The following is a 15,220-nucleotide window of genomic DNA, read 5'->3' as shown; positions in this document are numbered from 1 at the left end:
CATAGTAGTTCATTAGAGATATATCCGAGTTCCCATTAGGTACACTGACTTGGTAGACATAGTAGTTCATTAGAGATATATCCGAGTTTCCATTAGATACACTTACTTGGTAGACATAGTAGTTCATTAGAGATATATCTGAGTTCCCATTAGGTACACTGACTTGGTAGACATAGTAGTTCATTAGAGATATATCCGAGTTCCCATTAGGTACACTGACTTGGTAGACATAGTAGTTCATTAGAGATATATCCGAGTTTCCATTAGATACACTGACTTGGTAGACATAGTAGTTCATTAGAGATATATCTGAGTTCCCATTAGATACACTGACTTGGTAGACATAGTAGTTCATTAGAGATATATCCGAGTTCCCATTAGGTACACTGACTTGGTAGACATAGTAGTTCATTAGAGATATATCCGAGTTCCCATTAGGTACACTGACTTGGTAGACATAGTAGTTCATTAGAGATATATCTGAGTTCCCATTAAATACACTGACTTGGTAGACATAGTAGTTCATTAGAGATATATCCGAGTTCCCATTAAATACACTGACTTGGTAGACATAGTAGTTCATTAGAGATATATCCGAGTTCCCATTAAATACAATGACTTGGTAGACATAGTAGTTCATTAGAGATATATCCGAGTTCCCATTAGGTACACTGACTTGGTAGACATAGTAGTTCATTAGAGATATATCCGAGTTCCCATTAAATACACTGACTTGGTAGACATAGTAGTTCATTAGAGATATATCCGAGTTCCCATTAAATACACTGACTTGGTAGACATAGTAGTTCATTAGAGATATATCCGAGTTTCCATTAGGTACACTGACTTGGTAGACATAGTAGTTTATTAGAGATATATCCGAGTTCCCATTAGGTACACTGACTTGGTAGACATAGTAGTTCATTAGAGATATATCCGAGTTCCCATTAGGTACACTGACTTGGTAGACATAGTAGTTCATTAGAGATATATCTGAGTTCCCATTAGGTACACTGACTTGGTAGACATAGTAGTTCATTAGAGATATATCCGAGTTCCCATTAGGTACACTGACTTGGTAGACATAGTAGTTCATTAGAGATATATCCGAGTTCCCATTAAATACACTGACTTGGTAGACATAGTAGTTCATTAGAGATATATCCGAGTTCCCATTAGGTACACTGACTTGGTAGACATAGTAGTTCATTAGAGATATATCCGAGTTCCCATTAGGTACACTGACTTGGTAGACATAGTAGTTCATTAGAGATATATCCTAATTCCCATTAAGTACACTGACTTGGTAGACATAGTAGTTCATTAGAGATATATCTGAGTTCCCATTAAATACACTGACTTGGTAGACATAGTAGTTCATTAGAAATATATCCGAGTTCCCATTAGATACACTTACTTGGTAGACATAGTAGTTCATTAGAGACATATCTGAGTTCCCATTAGGTACACTGACTTGGTAGACATAGTAGTTCATTAGAGATATATCCGAGTTCCCATTAGGTACACTGACTTGGTAGACATAGTAGTTCATTAGAGATATATCTGAGTTCCCATTAGGTACACTGACTTGGTAGACATAGTAGTTCATTAGAGATATATCCGAGTTCCCATTAGGTACACTGACTTGGTAGACATAGTAGTTCATTAGAGATATATCTGAGTTCCCATTAGATACACTGACTTGGTAGACATAGTAGTTCATTAGAGATATATCCGAGTTCCCATTAGGTACACTGACTTGGTAGACATAGTAGTTCATTAGAGATATATCTGAGTTCCCATTAGGTACACTGACTTGGTAGACATAGTAGTTCATTAGAGATATATCCGAGTTCCCATTAGGTACACTGACTTGGTAGACATAGTAGTTCATTAGAGATATATCTGAGTTCCCATTAAATACACTGACTTGGTAGACATAGTAGTTCATTAGAGATATATCTGAGTTCCCATTAGGTACACTGACTTGGTAGACATAGTAGTTTATTAGAGACGTATCTGAGTTCCCATTAGGTACACTGACTTGGTAGACATAGTAGTTCATTAGAGATATATCTGAGTTCCCATTAGATACACTGACTTGGTAGACATAGTAGTTCATTAGAGATATATCCGAGTTCCCATTAGGTACACTGACTTGGTAGACATAGTAGTTCATTAGAGATATATCTGAGTTCCCATTAAATACACTTACTTGGTAGACATAGTAGTTCATTAGAGATATATCTGAGTTCCCATTAGATACACTGACTTGGTAGACATAGTAGTTCATTAGAGATATATCTGAGTTCCCATTAGATACACTGACTTGGTAGACATGGGAGCTCTAAAGGGATATATACATCTTAGTTCTCACGAAATACGTTGACTTGGAAGATACTAGAGGTAGTGAAACATACATCTAAGTTGTAATTCTAAACATTTTCGTTTCAAAGATACTTTTAAAATGTGCTTGGTTTTAGTTTATTAACGATATTTAAAATTAAAATATCAGTTCTACGACTTTAGTATAAGCTGGTTGGTAATTTATTTATAAATACGGCTTTGGTAACGAGATGCTCTGTAATTAATACGTCAAAAATATGTATACAAATATTTTTAGTATTTCTTTTCAACAAATGCGTTCACAATAAAAAACATAAATATAGCTGTTCTTAGTATTGCTTACCGGTACCCCAGAGGCAGAGCGAGATGTGAGGGGACTCACATCCCTAGAAACCGGGTTTCGATAACCCTAATGGGCAGAGTACGGACAGCCCATTGTTCAGCTTTGTAATTAATTTAAAATACAAACAAAATTATTGTTACATATATAACTGACTAAGGCATACAAAATACGATGGTCTTTGCTATTTCATTTCCAGCAGAAAAAAAAAAACGTAAGCAAAATGTTTCTGTTTTCCTTATTTATCGTGTCGATAAAAATTAAACATAAAATGGCCTTTCTCAAGTTTCACCTTTCACCATAGCGAACACAAGAATAATCTAATTAATCTTATACCTTCCGAGAAAATATCCACTTCTTTCACTGTCATTGGTACTTTTATTTGAGTTTCAGTAATTTGATTTATTTCCATCGATCCTAGATTTCCAGAAAATTCGCTCACATTCTCGACAAGAAAGAGAGATGAATATTTATTAAAAATATTACTGTACCTCGCAACATTAAACATGCCTAACAAAATTAAAAGCTCACTTTTGCCACGAGATATGTTTGTTTTTGTTTTGTTTTTAAATTTCGCGTGAAGCTTGTTTATTTGTTTGTTTTTTTAAAATTTCGCGAAAAGCTACTCGATGGCTATCTGCGCTAGCCGTCCCTAATTTAGCAGTGTAAGACTAGAGGGAAGGCAGCTAGTAATCACCACCCACCGCCAACTCTTGGGCTACTCTTTTATCAAAGAATAGTGGGATTGACCGTCACATTATAACGCCTCCACGGCTGAAAAGGCGAGCATGTTTGGTATAATTGGGATTCGAACCCGCGACCCTCAAATTACGAGTCGAACGCTTTAACCCACCTGGCCATGCCGGGGCCTGCGACGAGATGTATAATTATTATTACCTGACTTTCTTTTGTATTTTATATTAGAAATATTAACGGTGACAATTTCTTAGTAAAACGTCATTCGTTGTTTTTGAAACCACTTTATCAGAAATGGTTGGACTTCGAAAGGTATGTTATAGAATTATGAAACATCTTTATTGCACATTCAGTGGTATACAAAACATCCACATCTATTTCATTCATCTTTGTTTGACAGAGACTTATAACGACCTATTAAACTGACATAAAGTTGCTCGAATATGTGTTTTGCCGTTAATGTAAGTAAAGCGCTATCATGTGCTATTTGACATACGGGTTAATGATTTATTGCAATGGCAAGAATTGGAATTAATCGTAAGTAATTTTAAATAGCAAATGGTTGTTTCTTTCTCTACCATTTTGATCAAAATAACTCTAAGCAATAAATCCGTCTGAGTTCCAGCAAGGCTTCATAAAGACAGTCCAAGACTTTTAATGCAGCTATATAAACGGATATTACTCTTAAATTTCAATTATATTAGTTATTTCAACGCTTCAGTGATCTCTGATAATCTCAAACCACGCAAGTATTCCACCGTCACATCATAAAATCAGATAATTATTTGATATCTCTTCAAGAGAGAAGAAAAGAGTCAAATGAACTTGGTGATCGTAAAAACAGGTGCGCGTTCCTTTCCGATAACATGTATATTTCTCATATTTGTTTGTTTGTGGCTCGTAGCGAAGTGGGTGTAGCGCGACTGTCATAGTGAACTCCGTCGCAGAGAAGAAACAACGCTAGCCTAATAAAAATATCTCTATGGGTGTTTTTTTGTCATCTGTGAAAGAAAAAAGGGTTATTTCTGGTTTCAGATATTGGAAAGTACCTTACGTACATAATAGGTAGTAAGTACAATAGATTTGTGCTATTAAAAAATAAATTCACGTCAAAACCTTAACAAATACATTTAAGATATCAGGCACTCAGTAAAAACATTTCTCATTGGGTGTATAATATGGACGTTCAAGATAATGTTGTTTTTTTGTTTTTTTGCTTATTATTTGAGGAAGATTGTACGTATATAATAACACCGCTTTCTTATTGGCTCATTAATTAAGGAATGTTGTGCGTTTATATGTAGAGTCATGAGTGGCTAGACCACATTCCATAGCAATGTTTTCTTTGAGCACTTTCACCTTAGACAACTAGTTAGTGACATTTTCTAATAACTACTAAATACAACTCTTTATATCTACATACCAGACACAATTGCGTTGCTATTGAACTCTTTTACAATGTCATTATTTAACCAATAAAATTCAAGATGATATTGAACTCTCTTACAGTGTCATTATTCAACCAATAGAATTCAAGATGATATTGAACTCTCTTACAGTGTCATTATTTAACCAATAGAATTTAAGATGATATTGAATTCTCTTCAAAATGATGCCATGATCTAATCAACATCTTTCAGTGATAACTCTTAGATGTTTATCTAGCACTCATAAATATTTATACCCTAAACTTATCTAAACAGTAAAATCATTATTACGCCCCAAATAATTTTAATTGTAACAAAACTAGATATTTTTATCCTAATTAGGCTTAAAATAAATAGTGTTTTGTTTTGGAATTTCGCACAAAGCTACTCGAGGGCTATCTGTGCTAGCCGTCCCTAATTTAGCAGTGTAAGACTAGGGGGAAGGCAGCTAGTCATCACCACCCACCGCCAACTCTTGGGCTACTCTTTTACCAACGAATAGTGGGATTGACCGTAACATTATATACCCCCACGGCTGGGAGGGCGAGCATGTTTAGCGCGACGCGGGCGCGAACCCGCGGATTACGAGTCGCACGCCTTACGCGCTAGGCCATGCCAGGCGTAATAAATAGTGATTAAACCTGTTTAATGGCGCTCCTGTATACTGCTCTTTAGAAATTATTTCCATTTCTCATGTGTTTTTTTATCGTTAGACATTCTAATTATCTTGTTTAAAGTACTACATGTGTTTGGAGTCCAGAAACTTTGAAATGTTTCATCTTAGTCGTCACATAAGGATAACTGAGCTACATTAACAAGATTAATCGGAAAATGTGCTCTTTAGCTCTCTCAGCCTTTTGGAGAAGTTCGTGCAAAGTTATCGAATTAAAATGTTTTTTTGCAATTTCAAGCGTTTGTAAAAATCATCGTTCTTCTAACGGTATAAACAAAAAAACGTGAGATAACAAAAGAATCGCCGCGATTGCATGTATTTTACTTTATAGCAAAGCTTCGGTAAGCTCTCTGCGGTGCCCTCTGTGGGGAATTGAGCTCAGGATTTCAGTGTCAGAAGTCTGGAGACTTACCCCTCTCCCATCCGGGGACCCATTATTATATAATTTCATGACTGTAGTGTTTGATGGCGCTGACTGCTTGGTAATATGTGGTGTACCATAAATACGTTTTGTGTTATTTCGTTGACATTATAAACTACATTTCGAAACTCTGTGGAGGTTGAGGTTTTTAAACTAACATTAAGAAATCCCTTAAATTAAGTCAATTTCTGAGCGGGCGAGAGCTACCACTGCTTTCCCGGCATCGTTTTCGGTAAAGTTGAACAGGATTATAAATTAGTTTCTTACAAACAAATGTTCTTAGCTATCAAAAAAAAATGAAAGAGCGGGATTCAGGAATGGCCGAAGTGTACACTGAACTCACCGGTCAAGCCGCATTTTCGCAGTTCAATATGATATGAATAGAAATCATGGAAGACGAGCTTATGGAAGCAATGCATATGTTCGAGTAATTATGAACTAGCTTGTATGCCTATAGAATAAAATAATGAATCTTATTAAAGTTGTTTTACCTTTCAAAATGATCCAATTAGATCACGTTAAGATGGATATACACCTATTCCAAGCCTATATATTCTGTTATATATTACAGTGCCAAATACAGGTGATATTTTCATCTAATATTTGGACCAGGAGTGGCTTAGTTGTTATAGAGCCTTGGTCTATGACTCACCACAAAATTGACGGGCAAATCTCACCGTTTGATTAGACGAGAATAGCCTAAGAGTGGACAGTGTATCTGATTCTAATTAAATGCCTTTCTCTCTTGTATATCGATGACTATGTTGATTTAGGTCTTCTATAGTTCTGTGTGAGCACTTTCAAAATTTTAACCAAAAATTTAACATTTACAAATTAAGTTTAATACCATATTAGAAAAACAGACAAAAGTTTCTTGAAAGCATAAGAAGCTAATACGCTTATTGCGATGATAAAAACGCTTAAAATACGTTCTTATGAATTATAAATTATCAGTGATGACGAGAAACCCACTTGTTGAGAAATTTATATGCAAAAACGGCTCGTTTGGGCTGAGAAAACACTTTACATAGAAGAGCGAACAACGTTTCGACCTTCTTCGGTCATCGTCAGGTTCACAAAGAAAGAGGTAACTGACCGGAAGCTGACCACATGTTTGAAAGGGGTTGTGTAACTGTGTGTCGAAATGTAATAAATAATATTATATATTCAAACATCTAATACCTCCCTCTACATTTCGACACACAGTTACACAACCCCTTTCAAACATGTGGTCAGCTTCCGGTCAGTTACCTCTTTCTTTGTGAACCTGACGATGACCGAAGAAGGTCGAAACGTTGTTCGCTCTTCTATGTAAAGTGTTTTCTCAGCCCAAACGAGCCGTTTTTGCATATAAATTATAAATTAATTTCAAAAAATAAACAATATGTCTCGTCATTTTTAAAATTCGTTATTAAACTATTAAGATATCAAGTGGATTGTATTACACGTCTTTTGGTTATATTACCTGCTAACAGGACCCAGCAAATTGTTGAGATTACTCCAAAGGCTTAATTCTAGCGTAGTCCTCCTTAAGTGAGGCCATAAGACGTAATTTTTACTAGGGACACGTATCTCGTACTTTACCAGGATAGAGAAATTGCTTTTTGTTGTTGTTATTATAGAGAGTCGTTATGCATACCGAATTACAAAAAACTGTCGCCCCCGTCAACTCTTGAAACCAATGCTCTGCAAATATGCAAGATAATTGTTTCTATTTTGTGGAACATGCCACGAATTAGGTTGAAAAAACGCATATTTTTCATGACAAGGATTTTTGTTATAAATTTATACGCGCTTACATTTATATAAGTGCTGCCATCTGTTAGACTTTTATTATTAAATTGTTGTTTTGTCAGTTGTTTGTTTGTTTGTTTGTTTTTTAATTTCGCGCAAAGCCACTCATGGGCTATCTGCGCTAGTCGTTCCTAATTTAGCAGTGTAAGACTATAGGGAAGGCAGTTAGTCATCACCACCCACCGCCAACTCTTGGACTACTCTTTTACCAACGAATAGTGGGATTGACTGTAATATTATAACGCTCCCACGGCTGAAAGAGCGAGCATCTTTGGCGCGTTAGATTAGTCGGTTTAGGTCGAAGATACTATGAGTTATCTGTTGTATCCAGCAGAGGGCGATTCACAACATTGGCAAAAGAAAGTAGATGAGTGATTGCTCTAAGATTCTGTGTTTCATGTAAAGTTAGAATACCAGTTTTATTACTCTAAGCCGAATTATGTTATCTGTTGTGGTGGTAACGACAACAGTTTAGTCCACGTAACTGATCACGTAATATTGTCCCTTTCTATATGTGTATTTCTTATACCAAAGCTCTATGGGCTGTCTTCTGTGTCCATTCAGGAGAATCAAACCTCTGATTTTAGGTATTGTAAATCCGTAGACTTACCGCTGTCCCAGCGGAGAACTCTCCTTTCTGTCATGTGAGTAGAATGATAATTGTTCCCCGCTAGTACAGTGGTAAGTCTACGGATTTACAACGCCTAAAATGAGGGGTTCGATTCCTCTTGGTGGACTTATTAAATAGCCCGATATGACTTTACTGTAAGAAAACACATAATTATAAGTGTGGTTGAGGACGCTCATTTTCATCAACATGTGAAATGTTAGTGGTTATTATTATTATTTATCGTAATACTACAATTGTTGTCCTTTTCGTAGTGCAAATCTATACAATGTAATATTTGAACTTTGTCCACAGCGGGAAACCAAACTCCATATTCTTGATGTGCAACTCCGTAAACTTACCGCTAACCCACCTGGGGATGCAATGTTGCATACTAAGTTCCAGTTATTTACTGTCTAGTTTCAGCATTGTATCTGTTACTAGGGGGCGTTAAAGTTTATCATAAAATAGGCCTCTCTTTCAAAATATCTCTCCCAAATTTTGATTAAAGGGGTATTAACTTTAATTAGCTTTAAAGAGATTACTGTAACAGCTGATAATTCGATAATGTGGAACTCACCAACATTCCTAGTTTATTTCAACTAGTGTTTAGAATATCTGATAATCAACATGCATGATGAACATTAGTTCTTACCGACTTATGTGAATTCCTTTAGTGACAGAAACTGTTCGAAACAACACTGGAATTAACGAACCTTGTTTATCCTAGCTAGTTTTGATCAATTCTTTGATCAATAACTATTGTTTGGAAAAATAAGAAAACTTTGCTCAAAGGCATAGCCGAGGGTCCCAACCTTCCGTGAAGAAATCTAGTCATAATGATCACATATTATTTTTCAGATTTTGTGTATAATAAACTCGTTTTATATCATTTAATAACAAATGAAACTTCTACAAACACCATTACATTCGATTTGTTTTAATGATCATTTTATTAAAAATTTAGATCAATTTGAGATTTTTAATTTAATGTCCCTCCCGCTTGATAACGTGTTACATGGGATGTTTGTAAGATAATGAACTCTTCAAGATTGCTATTTTGGATAACCAAATGGTAGGAGACCATTTAAAAAACCAAGAAACAAGATAGTAACATAATTTTGCAGAGAACGTCTTTGATATTAGCACAGAAGATTAGAGATAGTTAGAGATGGCACATGATAAAGAGAGATAGAGAGACCACGTTAGGGCAAGCAAGGGTGCAATAGGCGTGAGTGATACATTTGTTTAGAACGATTTGTTTCTCAGGACGTTTCTTCACCCAGTTGTCTTATTTTCGTTGGATTTAAACACAAATAAGAAAATTGAAGGAGTATGAGAAAGTAATTATTTTCGAACGTCTTATTTTTCAAGTGGTTTTAAAGTTTACCTTAAATTTCTTGGTCGATCTTTGTTCTCGTTTAGATATAAAACAGTTTCTGCTAGCGTTATGGACGATAGAAGATAAAGGGAAATAAAAGAGCCTAGTTGAAAGAATTAATAAAACTTCAACATATTTAATTTCTTTCTACAATTACAGCAAAATATTATTTAAAGAAATAATAATAAACAGGGAAAATATTTTTACAACTTTAAAAGAAAGCAGTGTACAACGTAATACTCCGCCAACTGAACTCATGGTATAGTTTATGAAATTTTAATACTAATAATACGTTAATAATAATTTATTAAAATAATAATGAATAATAATATGTTATTGATAATTTATTAAAATAATAATTAATAATAATATGTTAATAATAATTTATTAAATTACTTTATTCAAGATTTCTGACACTTCCAGAAAGTCACTGAAAATCTAAGATGAAATTAAAACAAAGTCGTCTGTAAATAAAAATTGGAAGAAAAAGTTACATATTTCTAAGTTACTTTAAAATCGATTAATCGGGATTATTTGATTGGGAGATACTAAAAAACGTCACATATCTTAACATTGGTCATTAGAAAATATAATCCTCAGATAATTTATATATATAGCAGTGTAAGCCAGAATTTAATTAGATTTAGAAATATTTTTTTAGTGTTAAGCCTAATATAAGTACATGGTGTTTTGTTTTAAGACCAGCTAGTTTATCTAGGGTATGGCCCGGCATGGCCAAGCGTGTTAAGACTTGCGACTCGTTATCTGAGGGTCGCGGTTTCGCATTCCCTTCGCGCCAAACATGCTCGCCCTTTCAGCCGTGGGGGCGTTATAATGTGACAGTCAATCCCACTATTCGTTGGTAAAAGAATAGCTCAAGAGTTGGCGGTGGGTGGTGATGCGAAATTCAAAAAAACAAACAAACAAAACAATTATCTAGGGTATTATCTGTATAGTCGTGAATAAATTGTTAGTTTTTTACGTTATTTACAATCATGCAGTTCATACATAGTTGCCATTGCATTTGTTTGTTTCTGTAGCTATCTGGTTTTGTTTCTATTAATGCTGTATCTGTATTTACAATTCTCAATATGGTGGCTTAACTTATGTTTTCAAACCAGCATATTTGGAACCTTTTTTTTTTTGTTGCACACGGTTTAATTAGTGCTTTTAATCAGTCATCATGTGGAATTAATTAGATTCCAAGGTTATAATGGTGTATTTGTTTGTTTGGAATTTCGCGCAAAGCTACACGAGGGCTATCTGCTCTAGCCGTCCCTAATTTAGCAGTGTAAGGCTAGAGGGAAGGTAACTAGTCATCACCACTCACCGCCAACTCTTGGACTACTCTTTTATCAACAAATAATTAGAATCACCGTCACATTGTAATGGCCCCATGGCTGAAAGGGCGAGCATGTTTGGTGTGACAGGGATTTGAACCCACAATTCTCAGATTGCAAGTCGAGCGCCCTAGCGTCCTGGCCATGTGGGACTTATAATTGTGTAAATACTTGTGATGTGAGTAAAATAATACATACGATCAATTTTTCTTATCGCTGTTTATTTTCCATACGAGAGTTTGATCTTAGCCTCTTACAGAAATATACAGCGTAAGGTTAAAGGTTTGTTTTTCGCGCAAAGCTACACGAGAGCTATCTGCAGTGTAAGACTAGAAAGAAGGCAGCTAGTCATCACCACCCACCAACAACTCATTTACCAATAAAAAGTGCAATTGGCCGTCACATTATAACGCCCCCACGGCTGAAAAAAACGAGTATATTTGGTGCGACGAGAATTTGAATCCACCACCCCTCAGATTAGATTGCAATTACCATAAACTGTGGAATTATTTTCCATGATTTTTTACTTAAATAATGCTATTTCTAAGTAACGTATTCATGTATGACTTACCAAAATATATTTTACTTGGGCAGTATAGACCTAATTAAGTTATAAATTCAAATAAAATATTTTCCCGCTACATTTTCATAACAGAAGAAATGAAAAATTAAGCCTCATTCTAGTTTTTGTAGTCGCACTGCATGTTTGTATCGACAGAGTTTGATATGTGATTAATCATTTTTATGCGTTACTGAGAAATTATCGCTATTCTCAAATAAATTCAATTTTACAGAAATTATCAGTCCTAGCAGATTAAAAAGAAACGTGAGTGTTCTGAAGTTTTATTTCTATTGAATGTTATATATTACTGTCATCACTTATGTTTTTAATTCACACTCAAGTTTGTGTGTTTTTCAAAATAGTTAAATGAAAAGGATATAGAATTTAACATATGAAAAAAAAAACATAAGCATTGTTACATCATAACTAGGGCTAACTTTATGCCGTAAACAAAGAAATACAATGTTGCATCATGATTAGGACTAACTTTATACTGTAAACAAAGAAACACATTGTTGCATGACTAGAGTTAACCTTATAGTGTAATTAAATGAACATATTGTTGCATCATGATTAGGGCTAACTTTATACTTTAAACAAAGAAACGTATTGTTGCATGACTAGAGTTAACTTCATAGTGTAAATAGACACATTATTACATCATAACTAGAGCTAGTTTTTAAGTATTGTCGGTTCTGTTGATTGAAGCAAACATCCAAATAGTGATATATTTATTTAAAAAAATATGGAGGTATCACGTTTTAAAAATTTATACTTTTTAATTAAAGGTATTTTTAACTTTAACTCTGTATGTCTGTCACTTTTTAATTCACATCTATATTTCCTTTCATTTTAAATACCAAGCGAAGTAAACTACTTTTTCGCATATTGAGGTGTTTCAGCATAGCTAATTAATTAAGATTTTAATTCTATCTTTTCATTTTGTTACGTTAATTAATCAGCCTCTCCTTAATGTAACCGCTCTCATTTCTGTGATGAAACCATCAAATAACATTCTGTCGGGTTTAATAGTTAGGCCGAACTATTTATATTAGCGATCGTGGTAAACATACCTTTCATTTTTAATTTAAGATAAAGTCCAAAAACCTGCTGAAGAGAACCGATAACATAAATCTTTTCTGTTTGTTTGTTTTCTGTACCAACAACAGCCTAATGCAAACAATACAACTGGAATATGAAAGAAGAACATGAATGGATTGGAACATGTCGCGTTTTAAGTTTGGAAACAAGCATGTCATTTATATGAATTATATCAGCTTTCATCGTATATAATCCTGTCCAAGCTCTTATGTCCTCCATGTTGCTGTTGGCAACGTTTCATCGCTTTTAGTTTGGTTGCTACGGCAACTTCTTTCGGGATTTGTTCTGAGTTGCCGCAACACACACAAACGTTTTATAATTTTTTATGAAAATATTTCTTAAACATAAGTACCACGTGACGACAGTTTTTTTTTATATCTAGATCCTTCAGTGTGAGAACGCTTAAAACTTTCAATACAAGTTATATTCTTAGGAATATTTGTTGTAGAACAACACTTGAAAGTGCCATATGGTCCTTATCTCTCGAAGTGTCTCTCATCCACTGTTGTTTTTGTGCGTTTTACTAACTCCCAGTAGAATTGCATTATTATATCTTATTACAAATAATTTGTATTATATCATGGTGTTACTACATACTACATATGTGTGTTTTCGTTTTATGTTTCCTCGATGTTTCAAAAAGTATAATTACATTTGGTTTTGATATTTGCAAGATAATAATTTTTATTATCGTAAAAATATTGTAAATAAAATTAATATTTGTTTTAATTTGAAAACGTAAGTTAGCAGCAATTCATTGTTATACAGATATTATCTGGAAAATTTTCGAATACGTATGTGTTTACAGTCCTGGATACAGGCGTAGTATAACAAATACGGCCCAGCATGGCCAGGTACTTAAGGCACTCGACTCGTAATCTGAGGGTAGCGGGTTCGAATCCCTGTCACACCAAACATGCTCGCCCTTTCGGCTATATGGGCGTTATAAGGTGACGGTCAATTTCACTATTCGTTGGTGAAAGAGTGGCCCAAAAGTTGGCGGTGGGTGGTGACGACTAGTTGCCTTCCCTCTAGTCTTACACTGCTAAATTAGGGACGGCTAGCTCAGATAGCCTTCGTGTAGCTTTACACGAATTTCAAACCAAACCAATCTTTGTCAGTTGTGTTTTGTCATGACCATGTTATAAGTCGTTATCATAGGGTTAATATCGTTTCGTGTAAGGATACAAAGCATCAGATTAATATACAACTTTCGTTTTGTCTTGAATATTATTCTGCAGGTAACTTTCGAATTAAGGGTAAAATATTCACCTGAAAATTTATCTTTGAAATTAGTTCAGATGTGTTGTCATTCTAACGTGAATCCATCAATTTTATATTTAAAATAAATTTTGTTCGGTGATATCTATCTGGTTTATAATCATATATACCAATTGGAAGTTTGTGGCTAATATCATTACACACTTTAAAGAAACAAACTTGACAAACGGAACGCTTTTGGAAAATCGACTTTTTTCTCCGGAGGTTACGGAAGAGATTACGCCTCAATAAATATTTTGGTCAATGTTTTACTTTTTTGTGATTCATCAGTTTTTTCTCCTTTGAGATTTTTCTGTAGTCCCATTAGTATACACCTGGCGGTTTATATCCGAGATACTTTAGGGTGTACAAGAAACCACGTGATCATTATTTATCCTTTTTTGAAGTTTAAATATCTTGACTTTGCTTTTATCATCGGTAAATGACTTGCTTTTGCATCTATTTCTTATCACAAGGTTTGTCATTTTGTTTGTTTGTTTTGAATTTCGCGCAAAGCTACTCGAGGGCTATCTGTGCTAGCCGTCCCTAATTTAGCAGTGTAACACTAGAGGGAAGGCAGCTAGTCATCATCACCCACCGCCAACTCTTGGGCTACTCTTTTACCAACGAATAGTGGGATTGACCGTCACATTATAACGCCCCCACGGCTGAAAGGGCGAGCATGTTTGGCGCGACGGTTGTCATTTTGTAAAGGATAGATTATGGAAAGTATAAATGGAGGAATGGTGTGCTTTATACATGACAGCCTTACGACAAATCCTTTTGCAATGGAAACTACGATACAAGGCTATTATAAAGACACACTGTCGTCAGATGGAGCATGAACTGTAACGATTGGTTGAGGTTACAAAATCGTTTCGATACAATCCATTGAACTCCGTATTTAACTCCGTACTTAATTGCAAAGAGCAAAATATTCATCATTCTACAATATCCTATCAAAATAATAGTTTAGATCTGACTGAACCCAGTAATACCAGGTAATATAAAGATGTTTACTAAATTGTATTGTCAGTTTTAATAACCTTAAGGTTTGAATACGGGATGTTGAACAAACGACAATAACTTAGGTTTAGTTGTACTGAACACGTCATTTCAAACGATGGAGTTAGTAAATATTTGTTGTTGGTTTTTAGGGAAAAAACGAACATTTCGACAATCGAAAACAGTTTCAGCAAAGATTGTTGCCAAGGAGACGAACTTTTATTAATAATTAGTCTGAGAAGTGGTGTAGTTATTTTGATCATTTAC

The 15,220-nt window shown here is 34.7% G+C and overlaps 1 protein-coding gene and 1 long non-coding RNA gene across 2 annotated transcripts in view; one reads left to right on the top strand and one right to left on the bottom strand.

Annotated features, from left to right (window-relative positions):
* LOC143224863 (glutamate-gated chloride channel-like) overlaps positions 1 to 15,220 on the bottom strand; it is a 373,200-nt gene that overhangs the window by 338,791 nt on the left and 19,189 nt on the right. The gene's annotated exons all lie outside the window — the stretch shown is intronic.
* LOC143227040 (uncharacterized) overlaps positions 1 to 15,220 on the top strand; it is a 30,676-nt gene that overhangs the window by 14,443 nt on the left and 1,013 nt on the right. The window lies entirely within an intron of this gene.

The sequence above is a fragment of the Tachypleus tridentatus genome, chromosome 9, assembly GCF_004210375.1.
Source record: "Tachypleus tridentatus isolate NWPU-2018 chromosome 9, ASM421037v1, whole genome shotgun sequence".
Taxonomy (NCBI): Eukaryota; Metazoa; Arthropoda; class Merostomata; order Xiphosura; family Limulidae; genus Tachypleus; species Tachypleus tridentatus.
The sequence above is the reverse complement of the archived record's forward strand: the minus strand, read 5'-3'. Positions and strand labels throughout refer to the sequence as shown.